This window comes from Meles meles, chromosome 17, assembly GCF_922984935.1.
Source record: "Meles meles chromosome 17, mMelMel3.1 paternal haplotype, whole genome shotgun sequence".
Classification (NCBI taxonomy): domain Eukaryota; kingdom Metazoa; phylum Chordata; class Mammalia; order Carnivora; family Mustelidae; genus Meles; species Meles meles.
The window spans coordinates 45,264,334-45,281,992 of NC_060082.1; the positions used below are offsets into that span (position 1 = coordinate 45,264,334).

The window sequence follows — 17,659 nt, forward strand, 5'->3', positions numbered from 1 at the left end:
TCACGCATCACCACCATCACCAACATTTACTGAGTGCTTACTATGTGTAAAGCATTTTTAATGAAGCCTCTCATGTAATACGACCCTAGATACGGTTATTGCCCTCATCTTACAGATGAGGACCTAAGACAAAAGAAATTGAAAAAACTTGCCCAGGGTCACAACAGCTAGTAGGTAGTAGAGCTTGGATTTGAACTTCTGTCTGCCTTCCATATTTGATACTCTTATTTATACTGGATTTTTTTTTTTCTTTCAGTAAGTCCATTATCTTTAGTTATCTGCGTAACAAACAAATACAGACTACAGTCTCTGTGATGGCAGATTATAGATTTGCCAGGCAGAGAATTCTTCTCCTTTTTTAATGGATGAAGTAACTTGTCCAACATATTAGCTGATGAGAGAGTATACTGCTTTATTAGCGATTTTTATCCCCGAACCACTTTAGAGGTGCTCTGTGATATTTGCAAGTCTGTCCAATTTGCTGTGTAGTTGTGTTGTTAATTACCTCTTTTATACCTTTTTGTGTTAAGGTAATCATAAAAAAGCTGATTTTTTTTTCCTTTTCATATCTCTTCCTTAGATTCCTGTTATTCCACAATTTTCATTATTCTAAGAATTAACACCATTTTATAAATGTCTTAATAAAATGGAATGAGAAATATTTTTCAGAATAATGGCTTTTAAGAACAAGGATATTGTACAACCATTGAAACACTCCCAGTTCAAAGCCACTTTCTTAAAATCTGCAGCAGATGTACGTTTGGGTGGACAAGGAAATATTTTTATAGGTGTACCTGTTTTTTTAACCTTGTACTAAATATCCCTTTCATAACTTCAGTGTGCTCCGTCCTCTTCCATTTTGCTTTAGGTAGCCTAAAGGAATGCTTAGATTGAATTACCATGAGATTGTGTTCTCCCAGAGTCTCCTATATTGCTATTATATAGCTAGTGCACTTTTGGCCTTTCCAGTGACCTAAATTCATTATGTGCGCCTTCCGTGCAGTTCTGCTTCAATCAATGCTAATATCTTTGTGTCTCAGATACAGCATAATAGAAAGGTGCCAGTAAATCTCAAGTATTTATATTTTTTAAATCCATTTGAATTGTAGAAGTTTCCTATACAGAAATTTTTCAAAAACTTTGGTCTTCCCGTAAAAGGATATACTCACTAGAGTTTGAATATATTATGTTGTTGTTTTTTTTAAATAGGCTCTCTTACCTTCAGATCATCTGAAGATGGAGATAACTAGAACTAAGGTACAAGATGTTAATCTAGTGAGTTCTTTGAATCAGTACCATTGTAGGTGAGACCAAAGGTTTTTTCAAAAACTGGTTTTCTTGGATTGTATGTGTTGATTGCCCAAGTCAGGCCATTTCTTCCAAAATGGTATATAGTGTCTAAATCTCAGTAGCAGAACATTTCTATTCTTATATCAAATCCATAGAAACCAGGATTCGCTTAGTAGGATAGGCAAACCTAGTAAGCAACCCCTTTTTTCAGTTTTTAAATTATATAGTAAAATACATGTGTCTTTGTTCTTAAAAGTTTCAGTACAGGGGCGCCTGGGTAGCTCAGTGGGTTAACTATCTAACTCTTGATTTTGGTCAGGTCATGATCTCAGGGTCATGAGATCGAGCCCCGTGTTGGTCTCTGCACTCAGCAAGGAGTCTGCTTAAGATTCTCTCTCTCTCTCTCCCTCTTTCTCTCTGTCCCTCTGCCACTTCCTTGCTTGTGTGTATGCACATGCATATGTGCACTCTCACTCTCTCTCAAAAAATAAAATCTTAAAAGAAAATAAGTTTCAGTACCTAAGTACAAATCAAAAAGCTGAAGTGCCCTTTCACTCTGCCCATCTCCCCATATAAATAACCTCATTAGCAGTTCGTATATTTTCACAACTCTTTTAAAAATCCATACATAAATGCACACATATATATGTTGTGCTTATTTTCATTTAAACAGGATCATATTACACATACTACTTTATGATTTACTTTTTAATATAAATATTTTAGACAACTTTTATGTCAGTACATCTAAATCTACATTGTTTTAACACCTGCCTTCTTAGTATGCTACAATTTTTTGTAACATATTTCACTTCTGTGTTGATGGATATTTTAATTGTTTCCCCCTTTAGGGCACAAACTAGAAATGTAGTGGACATTTCTTTCTTTCTTTCTTTCTTTTTTTTTTAAAGATTTTATTTATTTATTTGACAGAGACAGAGATCACAAGTAGGCAGAGAGGCAGGCAGAGAGAGAGGAGGAAGCAGGCTCCCTGCAAAGCAGAGAGCCCAATGTGGGGCTCCATCCCAGGACCCTGAGATCATGACCTGAGCCGAAGGCAGCGGCTTAATCCACTGAGCCACCCAGGCGCCCCGTAGTGGACATTTCTGAACATATAACATTTTTGTCCTTATGTGACTGAGTCAGATTTCTTAAGTAAAACTACTACATATAGCATATGCAGATTATTAAATTATCCTTCAAAAAAGCTGTAGTAATTACCATTTCCACTAACAGAGTAGGATTACTTTTATTTATTTATTTATTTATTTATTTATTTATTTTCATTTTTTTAAAAATGGGGGGAGGGGAGTGGCGTGGGCTTGGAGTCTGATGCAGGGCTTGAACCCACAATCCTGAAATCAAGACCTGAGCTAAGATCAAAAGTTGGAGACTTAACTGACTGAGCCACCCAGGTGCCCCATGGATTGCTTTTATCTTTTAAACAGCATTTTACATTGTATCCATTTGATGGAATAAATAGCAATAATAAACACCTAAATAGTATTTACTGTGTGCCAGACACTGTTCTAAGCATTTTACATAAACTCTCTCTTTAATCATTATAACAAATCCTATGAGTTAGTTACTGTAATGACCTCATTTTGAGGATGAGGAAACAGAGACACAGAGAAATTAGTAAATTGTACAAGGTTAGAAAATGGCAGACCTGTGTTTCAAATCCAGGAAGTGTAAGTCAAGAGTCTACATTTTTAAACTTAATGCTGTATTGCCTCTTGAAAAAAAGACGCAGGGGGATCCACTTTTTGTTTTAATTTGTGGTTCCCTAATGTATAATAAGTTGAACATCTTTTCACTTCTTCTATGGCTTGTTTATTGCTTTGCCCATTTTTGTGTTGAGCGGTTTTGTCCTTTTTTTCCTGATTTAGAATAGTACTTTATTATTATTGGGGATTGTAAGCCACTATATTGCATGTTGCTAAAATTTTCTCCCAATCTGTTTGTCTTTTAAAAATTATGTTTTTGGGGGCATCTGGGTGGCTCAGTGGGTTAAAGCTTCTGCCTTTGGCCTAGGTCATGATCCCAGGGTCCTGGGATCGAGCCCCACATCAGGCTCCCTGCTCAGCGGAAAGCCTGCTTCTCCCTCGCCCACTTCCCCTGCTTGTGTTCCCTCTCTTGCTGTGTCTCTCTCTGTCAAATGAATAAATAAAATCTTTAAAATAAATAAATATCATGTCTCTAGAGGTATCTGGGCACCTAGGTGGCTCAGTCACTTAAGCATCTGACTCTTGATTTAGGATCAGGTCATGATCTCCAGGTCATGAGATTAAGCCCCGTGTTGGGCTACATGTACATTGAGGAGCCTGCTTGTCCCTCTGCCTCTGCTCCTCCTTTCACTTGCACACACAATACACATACACTCTCGCTCTCATAAATAAATAAATAATAAAAATTTAAAATTGTGTCACTGAATATACAATACTAAATATAGAAGTGTTAGATTTTCATTTAGTCTAACATGCCAATCTTTTCCTTTGTGGCTTACCTCGCCGAATTTGACCAGAACACGAAAGAAGTCAGAGATCTATTTCTCATTAAATTTCTCATTATGATGCTACGCAAATCACTTTATCTCTCCCCCCTTCAAGATGAAGAGAGAGTCTATCTTGAGGTATATCACAATGCAGTAGTGATCATGTGTTGAATTCTTTAAGGTTTTTGATAACCACAAACTTATCTGCACTCATAGCATTTTAAAAAGGTAAAATTTTCTCATGAGGTCTGAGTTCCTACTTTAAAATGACAGATACACAGGTTTGTTTTTTTTTTAAGATTTTATTTATTTATTTATTTGACAGACAGAGATCATAAGTAGGCAGAGAAGCAGGCAGAGAGGTGGAAGCAGGCTCCCCGCTGAGCAGACAGCCCGATGCGGGGCTAGATCCCAGGACTCTGGGATCATGACCTGAGCTGAAGGCAGAGGCTTTAACCCACTGAGCCACCCAGGTGCCCCGGTTTGTTTGTTTTTTTGAAGATTTTATTTATTTACTTGATAGAGATCACAAGTAGGCGAGAGGCAGGCAGAGAGAGAGGAAGGGAAGCAGGCTCCCTGCTGAGCAGAGAGCCGATGCGGGACTCAATCCCAGGACCCTGAGATCATGACCTGAGCCGAAGGCAGAGGCTTAACCCACTGAGCCACCCAGGCCCCCCCAGATAGACAGGTTTAAGTGAGTTTTACTACATATGATCAGTAAGCTCTTCTGTGCAGAATACCATAGGATATTTCAACGTACAGATTTGACTAATCAGAAAGATCCTTGCAGCTCCAGGTTCATCTAGCCAATGATCTACTGGTCGTAAACTCTGTTATAACGCTGTGGTGGAATTAGGTTACCAGTGTGGCTTCTTTTTTTTTTTTTTAATTACTCATCATACAGTACCTCATTAGTTTTTGATGTAGTGTTCCATGAGTTGTTGCTTTTTGGGTCAGTTTATAGTAATACTTAAACTCGGAATTTCCTTTATACAATTGTGAGGCACAGGCATAAGAATTGAAGCTTTTGGCAATTAATATTTCTAGAAACCAAATTTCTTGATATACAGTAATACATGTGTGATGGTTAGGTACACACCAGAAAGCTATGCACTACAGACGAATGTAGAGAACTAAAAACACAGCCCCTGAGCTCAGGAGAGTCCAATAAAAGAAGTCAGTGTTCAGGAGAGAATGGTACAGGTGGGCTGAGATGACTTCTGGCTGGATATTCAGGAAACAACCTTCTAAGTGGTGACAGTAGAGTAGAACAGGTAGAACAGGTGTCATTTGAACTTAGAAATAGATACAGGGAGAGAACTTATCTCAGAATGAAAATAATGAGCAAAAGCAGATTGTGGGAAATGATGGGGCTTAAAGAGAAATTCTGAATAGTTCATGGTGTATAAAGCAGAAAGGTAGGAAATAAGATTGGAAAGGTAAAGTTCCAGTTTTGAAGTTGGTAGGTAAAAAGCTTCTGCTTTTTTGTCTTAAAATTTTCTCAGTATAGGAAATAGAGATATGAACTCCATCTTTGATGAAACGAGGAGAAAGCTGAATGATAGATTACTTATAATTAGGGGGTGATCAGATGTAGTTGCCTACAGAATGAAATTCTGAAGTCTATCACTTAGGATTCAGATAGGCTGGTAGTTAACAGGTACTCCAAGTAGTAATGGCTTAAACAAGTAAAATTATTTCTTCCTCACCTAAAAGAAATCTGAAGATGGGCAGTCCAGAGCTAAGGAACCAGGGCTCTTCACGAGCTTTTTCCTCTCCCATCCTTAGGGTCTTCAAGGATCTCTTTATGGATATAGTGTAGCTACTAAACCTTCCGCCAATAGCACCCATGTTTCAGGCATCGTAAAAGGATACCTGTCTTCCACTTAAGTGTTTTCCCTTTAAACCCATTTCCCTTAAACCCTATCCAGTGACTTTTCTTGTGTTTCATTACCATTTCTTTCTGCAAGCGAGGCTAGGAAATGTTATACCTGGGTTCATCATTTTCCCCAATAATGCAAGAGTCTATTTTTAAGGAAGGAGGGAGGGATGGACATTTGAAAGACAATTAGCAGTCCCTAGCAAAAGAATGAGGTTGATTTACCCACCCACCTCCAGAACTCTGCAATGAGTCAGCTTCCACCCAACTTTAGAAGGCCAGTAGTCAGGCTTACATTTATCACATAGCAGATTTGAGAAACTGAGCCACCCAGACAGAAAGACCTACAGATAGCAACATTTATGTTCGCCTCTTACAATCCCCTGTGGTAATTCTACTCCTAAGTATATCCAGGAGAAATGAAAACATATGTCACCACAAAAACTTGTACATGAATGTACATAGCAACATTATTCATAATAGCCAAAAAGTGGTAGTGACCCAAATATCCATCAGCTGGTGAATGGATAGACAAAACATGATATATCCATACAATGCGTTACAGTTGGCCCTTGAACTCTCAACACTGGGGTTAGGTGTGCTGACCATACCCTTCCCACCCCTGCAACAGTCGAAAATATAATTTTTAACTCCCCAGAAACCTAACTGCTAATAGCCCACTGTTGACCAGAATCCTTATGGGTAACATAAACACCCAATTAACACATATTTTATATGTTATATATATATATATACACATATATATATTATGTATTCTTGTTATACAGTTAACTAGAGAAAAGAAAATGTTATTAAGAAAATCCTAAGGAAGAGAAAATATATTTACAATACTGTACTGCATTTACTGAAAAAGAATCCACTTATAAGTAAGTGGACCTACACAGTTCAAACCTGTTGTTCAAGGGTTGTTCAAGGCCAGATGTGTTATTCAACCATAAAAAGGAATGAAGTACTGAAACATGCTACAACATGGACAAATCTTGAAAACTTTATGCTGAGTGAAAAAGGCCATCACAAAAGACCGTATTTTATATGATTCCATGTTTATGAAATGTCCAGAATAAGCAAATCTATAGAGACAGTAGATTAATGGTGTCCAGAGGCTGGGGATATAAGGTAGGGGAAGTGACGAATGAGAAATGACTTAATGGGTATGAGGCTTCTTTTTGGAGCAATGAAAATGTTTTAAGCTTAGATTGTGGTGACAGTTGCACAAATCTGAATATACTGGAAACTGTTTAAGTGGATAGATTTTATGGTGTGTGAATCATACCTCAACCTCAATATAAATGTTAAATTATTTTAAAAAACAAAACAAAACGAAAAAAAAAAAAAAAAAAAAACAGCTGGCCAGGAAGTACTCTAAAATGAAACTTAGTCTACAAGCCCCGTTCCAGTGCACAAAGCTTCCATTGTGTTTTTTAGTGCTTTACTATTAAATATAAACAGATAACCAAGAATCTCCAGATATTGGAGGAAAGTCTCCAACATGAAAGAGAGCAAAACAAATAAATAAGAGGGAGAAAAAAAACAACCCAGGAGAAACAGAAACACTACACAGAGCCAAAGACAACTTTAAAGCATAATATTTTCAAAAAGATAAGATTATACATCTATGAAAGAGTAACGAGATGATACAAGAAAAGGAACATCAAAGAATTAAGAAAGAGAGCTTAGAAATTAAAAAGATAAAAGCTCAAGTCAAATCACTCTTCCAGAAAGTGGAACAGAAATTGAGAAAATCAACCCAGAAGATTCTAGGAAAAGAGAACATAGGAAAACTTCAGAGAGGAAATTGTCAAAGAAACAATACAAGAAAATATCTCAAAACAAGAAAACATAAATGTTCAGGTTGCAAAGGCCATTAAATTCCCAGCACAGTGAATGAAAAAAGACAAAAGACCCGCCACCCCAAGACAGACAGACAGACACACACACACACAACCCAATTCACATCATCAAGAAATAACAGATCACTGAGACTTAAAGAAAAATCTTAAAAGCTTCTGGAAAGAAAAAAATAGGTTACATACAGAGGATGAATGGGATGATCACATTGTAATTCTCAATAGAAATATTAAAAATTGGAAGTTGATGGAGAAATGTCTTTAAAATTGTGAGTGAAAATTATTTTTAACCTAACACTCCATATACAGGGAAGTCCTTGAATGTCACACTGAGGAGTTTGGATTTTATTGTAATAAGCATTGGGGAGCCTTTAAACACTTTAAAGCAAGGAAATGACCTAATCAGAATTATGCCATGTATAGATTAATCAAGGAATGGAATTTCAAATGATTTGGTATACAGAGACTAAGTTTGGGAAACCAGTTAGCAAAGAGCTATTGTCGAAAATAATGAGGGCTGTAAGGAGGATAGTGACACTGGGAATGAAGAGGCAGAGACAAGCAAGATAGGAGGAACATTTTAGAGGCAAAATCAATAGAATGTCACAAAGTCATCATAGTTCCAAAGCCATCTAATCAGATAAAAGCCAGTAAAGTGATTTCCTAGAATCAATATTGGCAACATTTTCAAATTAAAGCCATGTCATGTGGAAGGGTGTTGGGACTGGAAAAGACTGATATTTATACCTTTCATTCAAATGCATTTTTAAAAAGTTTAAAAAATGAGAAAATGCTGAAGAACAGTGGTCATACTGCATTATCAGACATTCCAAGGTTCCAACTGCCTGTCAGGTGATCATCCTTGCTCTGGAAATTCTACTTAAATTTACCCATCTTGAGGTAAAGGTAAAAACACATGGGATAGAATTTTCTTAACCCTTTCACACATCCCTCAAATAAAAACCTTCACAGTGATGTCCTCAATTCTGAGGCCTACTGACAAAGCATGGTTTTAAAGCAGTCCGCTCGTTCATTGTCAGGAGATCCCTAAAAGTTAAGTGTGTGGTGTTCCATTTGTAGGGATGATTTGGGGACAATATACTGAGCTTCTTGAGTTTTTCCTAATTAAAACTAATTTTTTAATTTTACCTTGAATTTATATTCAAAGTACAATTTCACACGAAATTGTAAAGTACAAAGTACAATTTCACAACAAATTGTAAAAATAGTATGTAGAGTCTTATAAACCTCTTCCTCAACTTCCTCCAAGAGCTATATCTTATAACTGTACTATAATATCAAAATCAGCTTGGCACAGTACTATTAATTGGACTATAGACTTTACTCAGCTTTTACCAATTTTCATATGTTTTGCGTAGTTCTGTACAATTTAATCCTATATATAGATTTCTGTAATCACCGCCACAATCAAGATATAGCATTGTTCCATTACCAGAAAAGAATTCCCTCTGCCCCTTCAGTCTTACCCTCCTCCCCACAACCAACTCTGTCCTCTAGCAACCACTAATTTGTTTTCCATCTCTATGGTTATCCTATTTCAAGACTGTTATATAAGTGGAATCATATAGCATATAACCAATTAAGATTGCCCTAGTTCAGTGCATAGAATGCCCTTGAAATCCACCCAAGTTGTTGTGTCTATCAATAGTTTGCTCCTTGTTACTACTGAGTAGTATTCCACTGTATGGATGTACCAAAGTTTGTGAATCACTCACCCACTGAAGAACATTTGAATACACATGAAGAAAATTTGCTTATGCGTAAGTTTTCACTTCTCTGGTGTAAATGCACATTGAGTGCAGTTGCTGTGTTGGATGGTAAGCACAGGTTTAGGTAAACAAGAAACTGCCAAACTCTTTTCCAGAATATCTGTAGCCATTTTACATCCCCACCAGCTGTGTTTACAGTGTTGTGTTTTTTTTTAATGTCCCAAGAGATTTTCATCTATCTTTTCTCCTAGAAGTTTCATAATTTTTAGCTTTTATATTTAGGTCACCAATCCATTTATTTAATATTTTGTTGTTTGAAATAAAAAGGTCTTGACTCAGAACGTATTGGTGTTCAGTCCAAGATATCAAAACTAAGAACTTGCCCCAGCCAAGCCAGTTACAGGGAGTCTGCCTTCCTTTGGAGAAGGAAACATAATAAACTGCTTATTTCTCTCCCGATCTGCTCTTCCCTTCCAGCTTACTAATCATGGTTTTAGAAGTTTCCAGAAGGTTCTGGGCAAGAAAGGAGGAAAAAGTGGATAAGGAAGTTCTAGTACTATTGCAGCCCTTCATAATGCTTTCTGAGCCTGGCCAATGTTTAAAGCTTACTGCCTCATGGGGTACTTTGGGGAATACTTCACAAATGTCTCATCTCTAAGGAGCTCTCATCTATGATTTCATTGAGGTTAGTGGGTATATGTCTATCCCAGGTGTTCACTAGCAACTCCTTCCACAATTTCTAGGAAAGAATCCTTGTTCTTCTGCTCTTGTTCCTGCCCTTCTAGTCCTCTTGTTCACAGGAAATATCCACACATCCTTTGCCCTGACAAACCTCTAGGAGTGTAGGCTAATCTAAAAGCATCAACCCTCCTAGGTTCTGCCACCAACATTTAGTCATTTCTCATCATCTAGATTTTTCAGATGGAACTGAACTTCATCCTGTATGCATCATCTAGCCATTTCCCTGGTGTGAGGCAAGGGGATGAGCCTCACAGCTTTCTCCAAAAATTCTCTCTTACAAAATCCTTTCCCTTCTTCATACTCTGACCACTTATTTTTTTTAAGATTTTATTTATTTATTTTAGAGAGAGAGAGAGAGAGAGAGTGTGTGCACATACTGGGGGGAGGGGCAAAGGGAGATGGAAAGGAGACTCCCCTTTGAGCAGGGAGCCCAATGAGGGGCTCAATCATGACCTGAGCTGAAGGCAGATGCTTAACTGACTGAGCCACCCAGGTGCCCCTTTGACCACTTTTTATGTCTTGTTCTAAGAGGTTCAAGGTAATAGAACTGACTCTGGAACATTTCCTTTGTAAGTTCTATAGTTTGTCTGGTACTTGACTTAAGTATACAAATCTGTTTTCTCTTAATGACTCAATTGAAACTGCGATTTTACTATCATCAGACGTGTATATAATACCTTTATTAATCTGTGGTCTTTAGCAAAACACACAAAGTGCAACATGGCCCTGTCTATACCTAACTCTCAGCATTGTCTCCTACTACTCCTATGACAGGTCCATCATAGGAGTTCTGTATTTCCTTGCTTTTGATCTTGCTGCCCTCTCTATCCCAGATACCACTTCCTATTCCTACCCCCTGTGCTTTGTCATAATTTATAACATTCTAATTCATACTTGTGCAACAATACCCAAATCAGGAATTGTATGCCTTTGGACTTCTTTGCCTTGTTTTTCCTATCCATCATCCTAAAGCAAGCACCTACCCCATGTACCCTCTAATGGCCAAACTTACAGGACTCTTATAGGCCTTACTACTTTCTACTGAATTTATCTTTTCATGTTTCTGCTTACTGCAGCTGATTGGAAGCTCGTCAAGAGTACAAACAGCTTTTGTATCCTCATCCTTTCGCACAATGCCTGTCCTATCAAGGAGCTTAATATTTGTTGGCCTGAAACAGAAGACTGCAAACAAATTCTGTATAATAAAGGAGAAGAATATTTTTCAATATGGTATATGTGCATAGAATGACAGTTTCTCAGAAATTATTGGATTTCAGGTTATTAATTAATCAATACAGTCTGGCTATAGATTATAGTTTCTCTTACCAGTGTCTACTGCTGTAGGCCAATTAAGGGTCCCCTAGTTTTATGAACTAAAATCCAATCCAGTTGTGTCATGAGAGCATTTAATCATTCATTAGAGTGCTTTATCTTAATAGAAAAAGTTGTTCATGTACATTTATTCCATCTATCTTCATATTCTCCCAACAAAGAATATTTTGAAGAATAACTATCTTGATCTCAACCAAATGAATACTTTACATAAAATAAACTCATGCATGTCATATCACTGTGAAAAAGTCCCATGTTTGCAATGTTAGCCCCATTTTTATGGTGCTGTAGTTTATGAGATGTTTGTGAAATCGTACATTATAACATTTGGTTCTCACAGTAACTGTGTGAAGGGTAGGAAGAGAAATCATTATCCACATTTTACAAATGAGGTAACTAAGATTCAGAAACAATAAATTATTTGTCCTACATCACATATAGCTAGTGAGTGGTTTGAGTGACAAAAATATATACTTTTGGCTCTGAGTTGAGAGTCTTTTCCATTATATTCTGTTGCATGTGTTGATATGGATCCTGGCTTGCTGATGAATGATTGAGAAGGAAAGGAAAATGGAAGGTAAAAATCACACATATAGACATACATGCAAACAAACTCAAAATAGCAACTCTTAACAAGAGTTGACTAGAATGCAGTGATAATGAATGTGTCAGTTTGTGGTCGTTATGTTTCCATAATTTGCTGAAATAAAAAGCTAACTCCCTTTTGTACTCCTTTTGTCTCTCCTCCCCATAATAAATCCAAATGTATTTGGTGAAAAAATAAAACAAAAGCACTAAAAGAAAATACAGTAGCTGGATTTCTTATGATCTTGGAATGGAAGAATTCTTTCTAAACATAAACTGGGAGAAGTAATTATGAATATGACAGGAAAAGTACTAATTAACATGCAAAGAACATTTACATATCAGTTAAGTTCAGCAATTAGAAAAAGGTTTAAGAACATGAAATAGCAGCTTGTAACTCACAGAAAAGGTAACTGAGATTGCCAATGAACATGTTAAAATGTCTCAAACCCATAAAGAAATGCATAAAAAAGCAATAATGAAATACAATTTTTCACCAATTATCCTGGCAAAAGTTTTTCAAGTTCAGCCATATCCAGTTTTGGTGATAGCATATATAGAAACACGCATCATTGGTAGGAGTTTAAGTTGATACCATATTTCTTTTTATGATGCCATATTTTATGTAAGATAATTTAGCAATATCACAATTTTAAATATATTATCTCTTTGCTCTAGCAAACCATAAATCATGCACATGTGCATTAAGATATGTACACTAAGTTTCTTTTTGAAACTGGGTGATCACAGAAGAGAAAAGAAAAAAGAAGAAAAGAGAAGGGAAGGGAAAGAAACGAAAGGAAAAAAGAAAAGAAAAAAGACTGAGATGGTCCTCAGGGACTGGTTAAACCACTATAGGTTCATATAAGGGAATTCTATATGGTTATTAAGAAGAGGTGAATCATATCTATCTGTTCCAATATGAACAGAAGTCCAGAATACACTCTTAAGGGAAAAAAGTATGGTAGAAATCCGTGTGTGTGTGTGTGCAATGTATATGTATATATTTGGTTGTCTACATATAAAAGGAGGGGTCACAAGCATTGTTAATAGTATTTTCTCCAGGAGATTGAGGAAGGTGCCTGTATTTATTTATATTCTTCATCTTCTATCCTTCTAGGCTCTTGGAATTTATTACTCATGAGTGTTTATTTCTTCATTGTTTAAGGGGAAGAAAGTGATTCATTAGGGAGGGGGAAAAAAAAAACCTTCAAGCCCATTTCCACCTCATGTTTCCCTCTAGCTATTTCCCACCTCTTCACTGTCTCCAGTTTCTCACATCCCATTCATTATCTCTGCCCACTGCAGTCTTATCTTTGTCCTCACTGCTTCACTGAAATTACTCTTACCGAAGTCTCAATTATCTCTCAGTCCACATATCCAGAGGCTACTATTAATATTAATATTAATATTTTAACATACTGATCTGCAGTAATGGATAGTCCATGCTTCTTGAGGGCTCTCTTCCCCAGGCTTTTATACTCCAGTCTTTTAAGTTTCCTTCAGTCTTCTAAATTCTTCAGTCTCTTTTGTCAGATCTATAGATTTAGATATTAGCATTCCTTGGGTTATTTTCTTAAAACCTTTTCTTGACTTGCATGTTGTCTTGCAGTAGTCACAGAGTCTTAGTTTAGTCAGGCTGCTGTAACAGAACACCATAGACTACTAGGTAGCTCATAATAAAAAGAAATTTATTTCTCATAGTTCCAGAGGCAGAGAAGTTCAAGAACAAATTTCAAGCAGATTCAGTGTCTGGTCGGACCTTCCTTCTGATTGAAAAGTTCCATCTTTTCACTGTGTTCTCACATGGGAGAATGAGCAGTGGATCTCTCCTGGGTGTATTTTATAAGGGTACAAATCTTATTCATGAGGGCTCCACTCTCATTCTGTAATCACTTCCCATAGGTCACACCTCCAAATACCATCACCTTAGAGTTTAACATTTTAACATAAATTTGTGGGGGGGAGGGACACAAACATTCAGTCTACAGCAAATATCTACTCAGACCTTGAACTTATCTTGTACGTAACTTGATTTCATTTCCACCCTCGCTTCAATATGTGTTGCCTTTCATTCCCCATCTCTGTAAAGGATATCACCATCTTTCTGCCTAGGAGCTCGTCCTCGGCTCTACTCTCCCTGATTCCTCCAACATTCCATCATTAAGACCTATTTACCTTCTTTTTTAAAAAAAAAGAAAAAAAGATTTTATTTATTTGTTCATGAAAGACAGAAAGGGAGAGAGAGAGAGGCAGAGGCAGAGGGAGAAGCAGGCTCCTTGCTTAGCAAGGAGCTCAGCGGGACTCTGTCCCAGGATCCTGGGATCATGACCTGAGCCGAAGACAGATGCTTAACTGACTGCTAAGCCCAAGACCTATTTACCTTCTAATTATCTCTCAAATCCATCCACTTCTGCTAATCTATTGTTCATGATCTTGATTCACATTACTGCCATAATCTGTGAACTTAGTCTCTAAGTGTTCCATTTCTTGTCTGCCCTCTCTTTGTGCCCCTCTTTTCTCCTCACCTTAGCCAAAGTACTCTTACTGAGGTACACTTCTGATCAGGTCGTTCCCCCTCAACCACCCAAAACCTTTCCATGTCCATCCACTGTTTTTGTTTCTTTGTTTTTTCCAAATTGAAACACCCAAATTACTACAAGTCCCATCATGGTGTTTCTTAAGCCTCAGTGTTCCCCACCCCTCTTCTCTCAGCCCCTGTACTCACCCACACTGCACCAGAGCCACAGTGCTGAATTCTCTTCATTTCCTTAAACACCTCAGACTTGAATACTTTCACTACAGGCCTTCTCAACAGGCTAGCAGTTCCCTCTAGAACTACACCTCCAGGTCTGCATGGAGCTAAGTTGAGGTCACAAGTTCACATTATTTTTTCCTCCAAGAAAGTTTCTCTGAATCCCCAGTTAAGATCCAGGGCCCTTGGAAAATGCTCATAGAGCCTCTTTTGCATGCTTTTTCATAGATCTTGCCACATTTTATTATAATGGCTAACCAGATTATAAACTGTGCTGAGTACAAGGACCATGTGCCTTTCTTTACCATTGTATTCCTTGCATCTACCTCTAGTATAGTGCCTGACATATAATGTACACCAAGTAATTGTTGGATGGATAGATTAGTTCATACATATGTATTCAACCGAAGGAGAAAGTAATGGGAAAGCAAATAGTCATGAGTTTAAGAATGAGTAAGAAATAAATGTCATTGAATTCCACCAGTTTTTCCTCATTTATACTCCTCTCACCCATACTTATTTTATAGCAATAATGAGACCAAAAGTCTAACCTAAATTGGAGAAAGAGTAAAGTTGTTAGTCTTTTCAATCACCTTTAACCAATAAGTATGTTAGTTGAGTTGTTTGTGAGTATGGTTTGGTTTAGTTGGTTTTGCTTGTTTGTTTCTTTTATTTAAAGTCCAGCTAGTTAACGTAGAGTCAAATATTAGTTTCAGGTGTAGAATTTAGTAATGGATCGCTCATCACAGCAAGTGCCCTCCTTAATGCCCATCACCTGTTTCACCCTTCCCCCTCCACCCATGTCCTCTCCAGCAACCCTCAGTTTGTTCTCTGTAGTTAAGAGTCTGTTTTATGGTTTGCCTCCCTCTTTTTTTGCCCCCACACATTCATCTGTTTCATTTCTTAAATTCCATATATGAGTGAAATCCTATGGTATTTGTCTTTCTCTGACTTATTTCACTTAGCATAATGCTCTCTAGCTCTGTCCACGTTGTTACAAATGACAAGATTCTTTCTATGGCTGAGTAATATCCCATTGTGTATATACACCACAACTTCTTTATCCATTTATCAGTTGATGGACATTTGGGCTCTTTCCATATTTTGGCTCTTGTTAATAATGCTGCTATAAATGGGGGTGCATGTATCCCTTTAAATCAGTATTTTTGTGTCCTTTGGGCAAATACCTAATAGTGCTATTGCTGGGTCATAGCATAGCTCTATTTTTAACTTTTTGAGGCACCTCCATACTGTTTTCCAGAGTGGCTCTACCAGTTTGCATTCCTATTAACGGTGTAAGAAGGTTCCCTTTTCTTTACATCATTTTATGGGGTTTTAAAAATTCAATAGAGTTGTGTTTAATTCAGTAGGCATTAGTAGATCTTATTCCATTTGCAACTTAAAGACAAAAAGCAATAGGTATATTACAGTATGGCACGGTTTCTATAAAGAGATTGTTCCTAGTGTCTGTCACATTGGAGGTTAGTTGAGTTTTCTGCCCTCCTAAACATGTTTTAATATTTATAATCTTGTTTTTCTTTTTTTGTTTTGTCTTCCTTCATTGCATATATACCTGTATGTGTACCAAATATGAATGTGTACCAAAATAGGTTGAATGTCATTTTTGTCTATGATGATATATTTCCTTACCATGAGTTTGTTCGTTTTAAGTGACAACTCAGGCTGACAAATATCGTTTTTTACCATTAGCAGTTGGGCTCATTAGACCATCCTGTCTAGAGGCTGAGAGTAGGGAGAGGGAAGATCAGCAATATATGTCATGTTTTCATAAATAGCTTTCTGTGTGAGTGGTTGTGTGGTATATTTTTTAAAGCTAACATAAAAATCAGTGAGTAATTTAAGCAGTAGGGACTGGCTTAAACTGCCGCAAATAAACCAGTGCAGCTAGGATCCTCGGGGAGGACATTCTTCTGAGCCCACAAGTAGACTTCTGGTGAATGAATTCTAATTTATTTTTTGTTTTTGTTGTTGTTTAATCCAAGGAAGGAAACCTTTAAAATTATAGCACAGGGAAAAATATCCTTTTTCAAAAGATGTCGATAAACAATAAAATGTAAGGTGCAAGTAAAGCCACATTTTTCCCAAAGTGAGATCTCAGATGCAAGTTTTAAAAACTTATTGGACCCTATGCGTATTTATTGGTAGAGTATTAGGATTCTGAATCGTGTTAGGTACTACCTGGGAAATTCTCAAACAAGGTAAAGTGCCTTAGGAATACATACTAGTGAATATGAACATACATTTCTGCACCCACCTTACGGCTGAGCTGTTTCTTCAAGAATTCAGTGAAGCAATCTGGAATCATAACTGCCAAGCCCAGCAGAAATTCACCTGCATTGGAGTGCAGGATTTTGTGTGGCAATAAGCATTTTTAATTAAAAGTTTCCTGGATGATTTGGGACTGAATCTGTAAACACATGGCAGATTGAGCTAGCACATCCAAGCACCACTGACACTTTGGGGGAAATACGGCTTTTAAAAAAAATCGAATGGTGAAGCTGAGAAAAATCCAGCTGTGTTTTACTTAACATCACACTAATCAGAGTTCTTTGGCTCCTTTTTTTTTTTTTATCAGTGTATCCAGTGGTGTGTGTATTGGCTCCCCATCTCCCAACCCTTCACTTTTGTCTTCTAAGACTGGTTTAAGATAGTGGGTTAAAGCAATGAAATACTTATTTCATTTAATAAGTACAATAAATACTTATTTTATTTAAGATGTGGGTTAAAGCAATGAAATACTTATTCACTGTAGTGAGTAATTGAAGGCTTCTCTTGTAGTTTATCTCTTAAATAGGTCAGAAGCAGCAGGTAATCTTCATCACCAAAGCAATTAACATTTTTAACCCTTACCCATCACCTTGCTAGAGGCCTTGGAGTGTACGTAGCAATCAAGGTTGTTTGCTGACCTTAAAACAAAAATGTAAAGAATACGGTGTTCCTTAATTGAAACTAAAATTGCTTCTG

At 37.1% G+C, this 17,659-nt stretch overlaps 1 protein-coding gene across 10 annotated transcripts in view; it reads left to right on the forward strand.

Annotated features, from left to right (window-relative positions):
- RASAL2 (RAS protein activator like 2) overlaps positions 1-17,659 on the forward strand; it is a 354,763-nt gene that overhangs the window by 291,747 nt on the left and 45,357 nt on the right. The gene's annotated exons all lie outside the window — the stretch shown is intronic.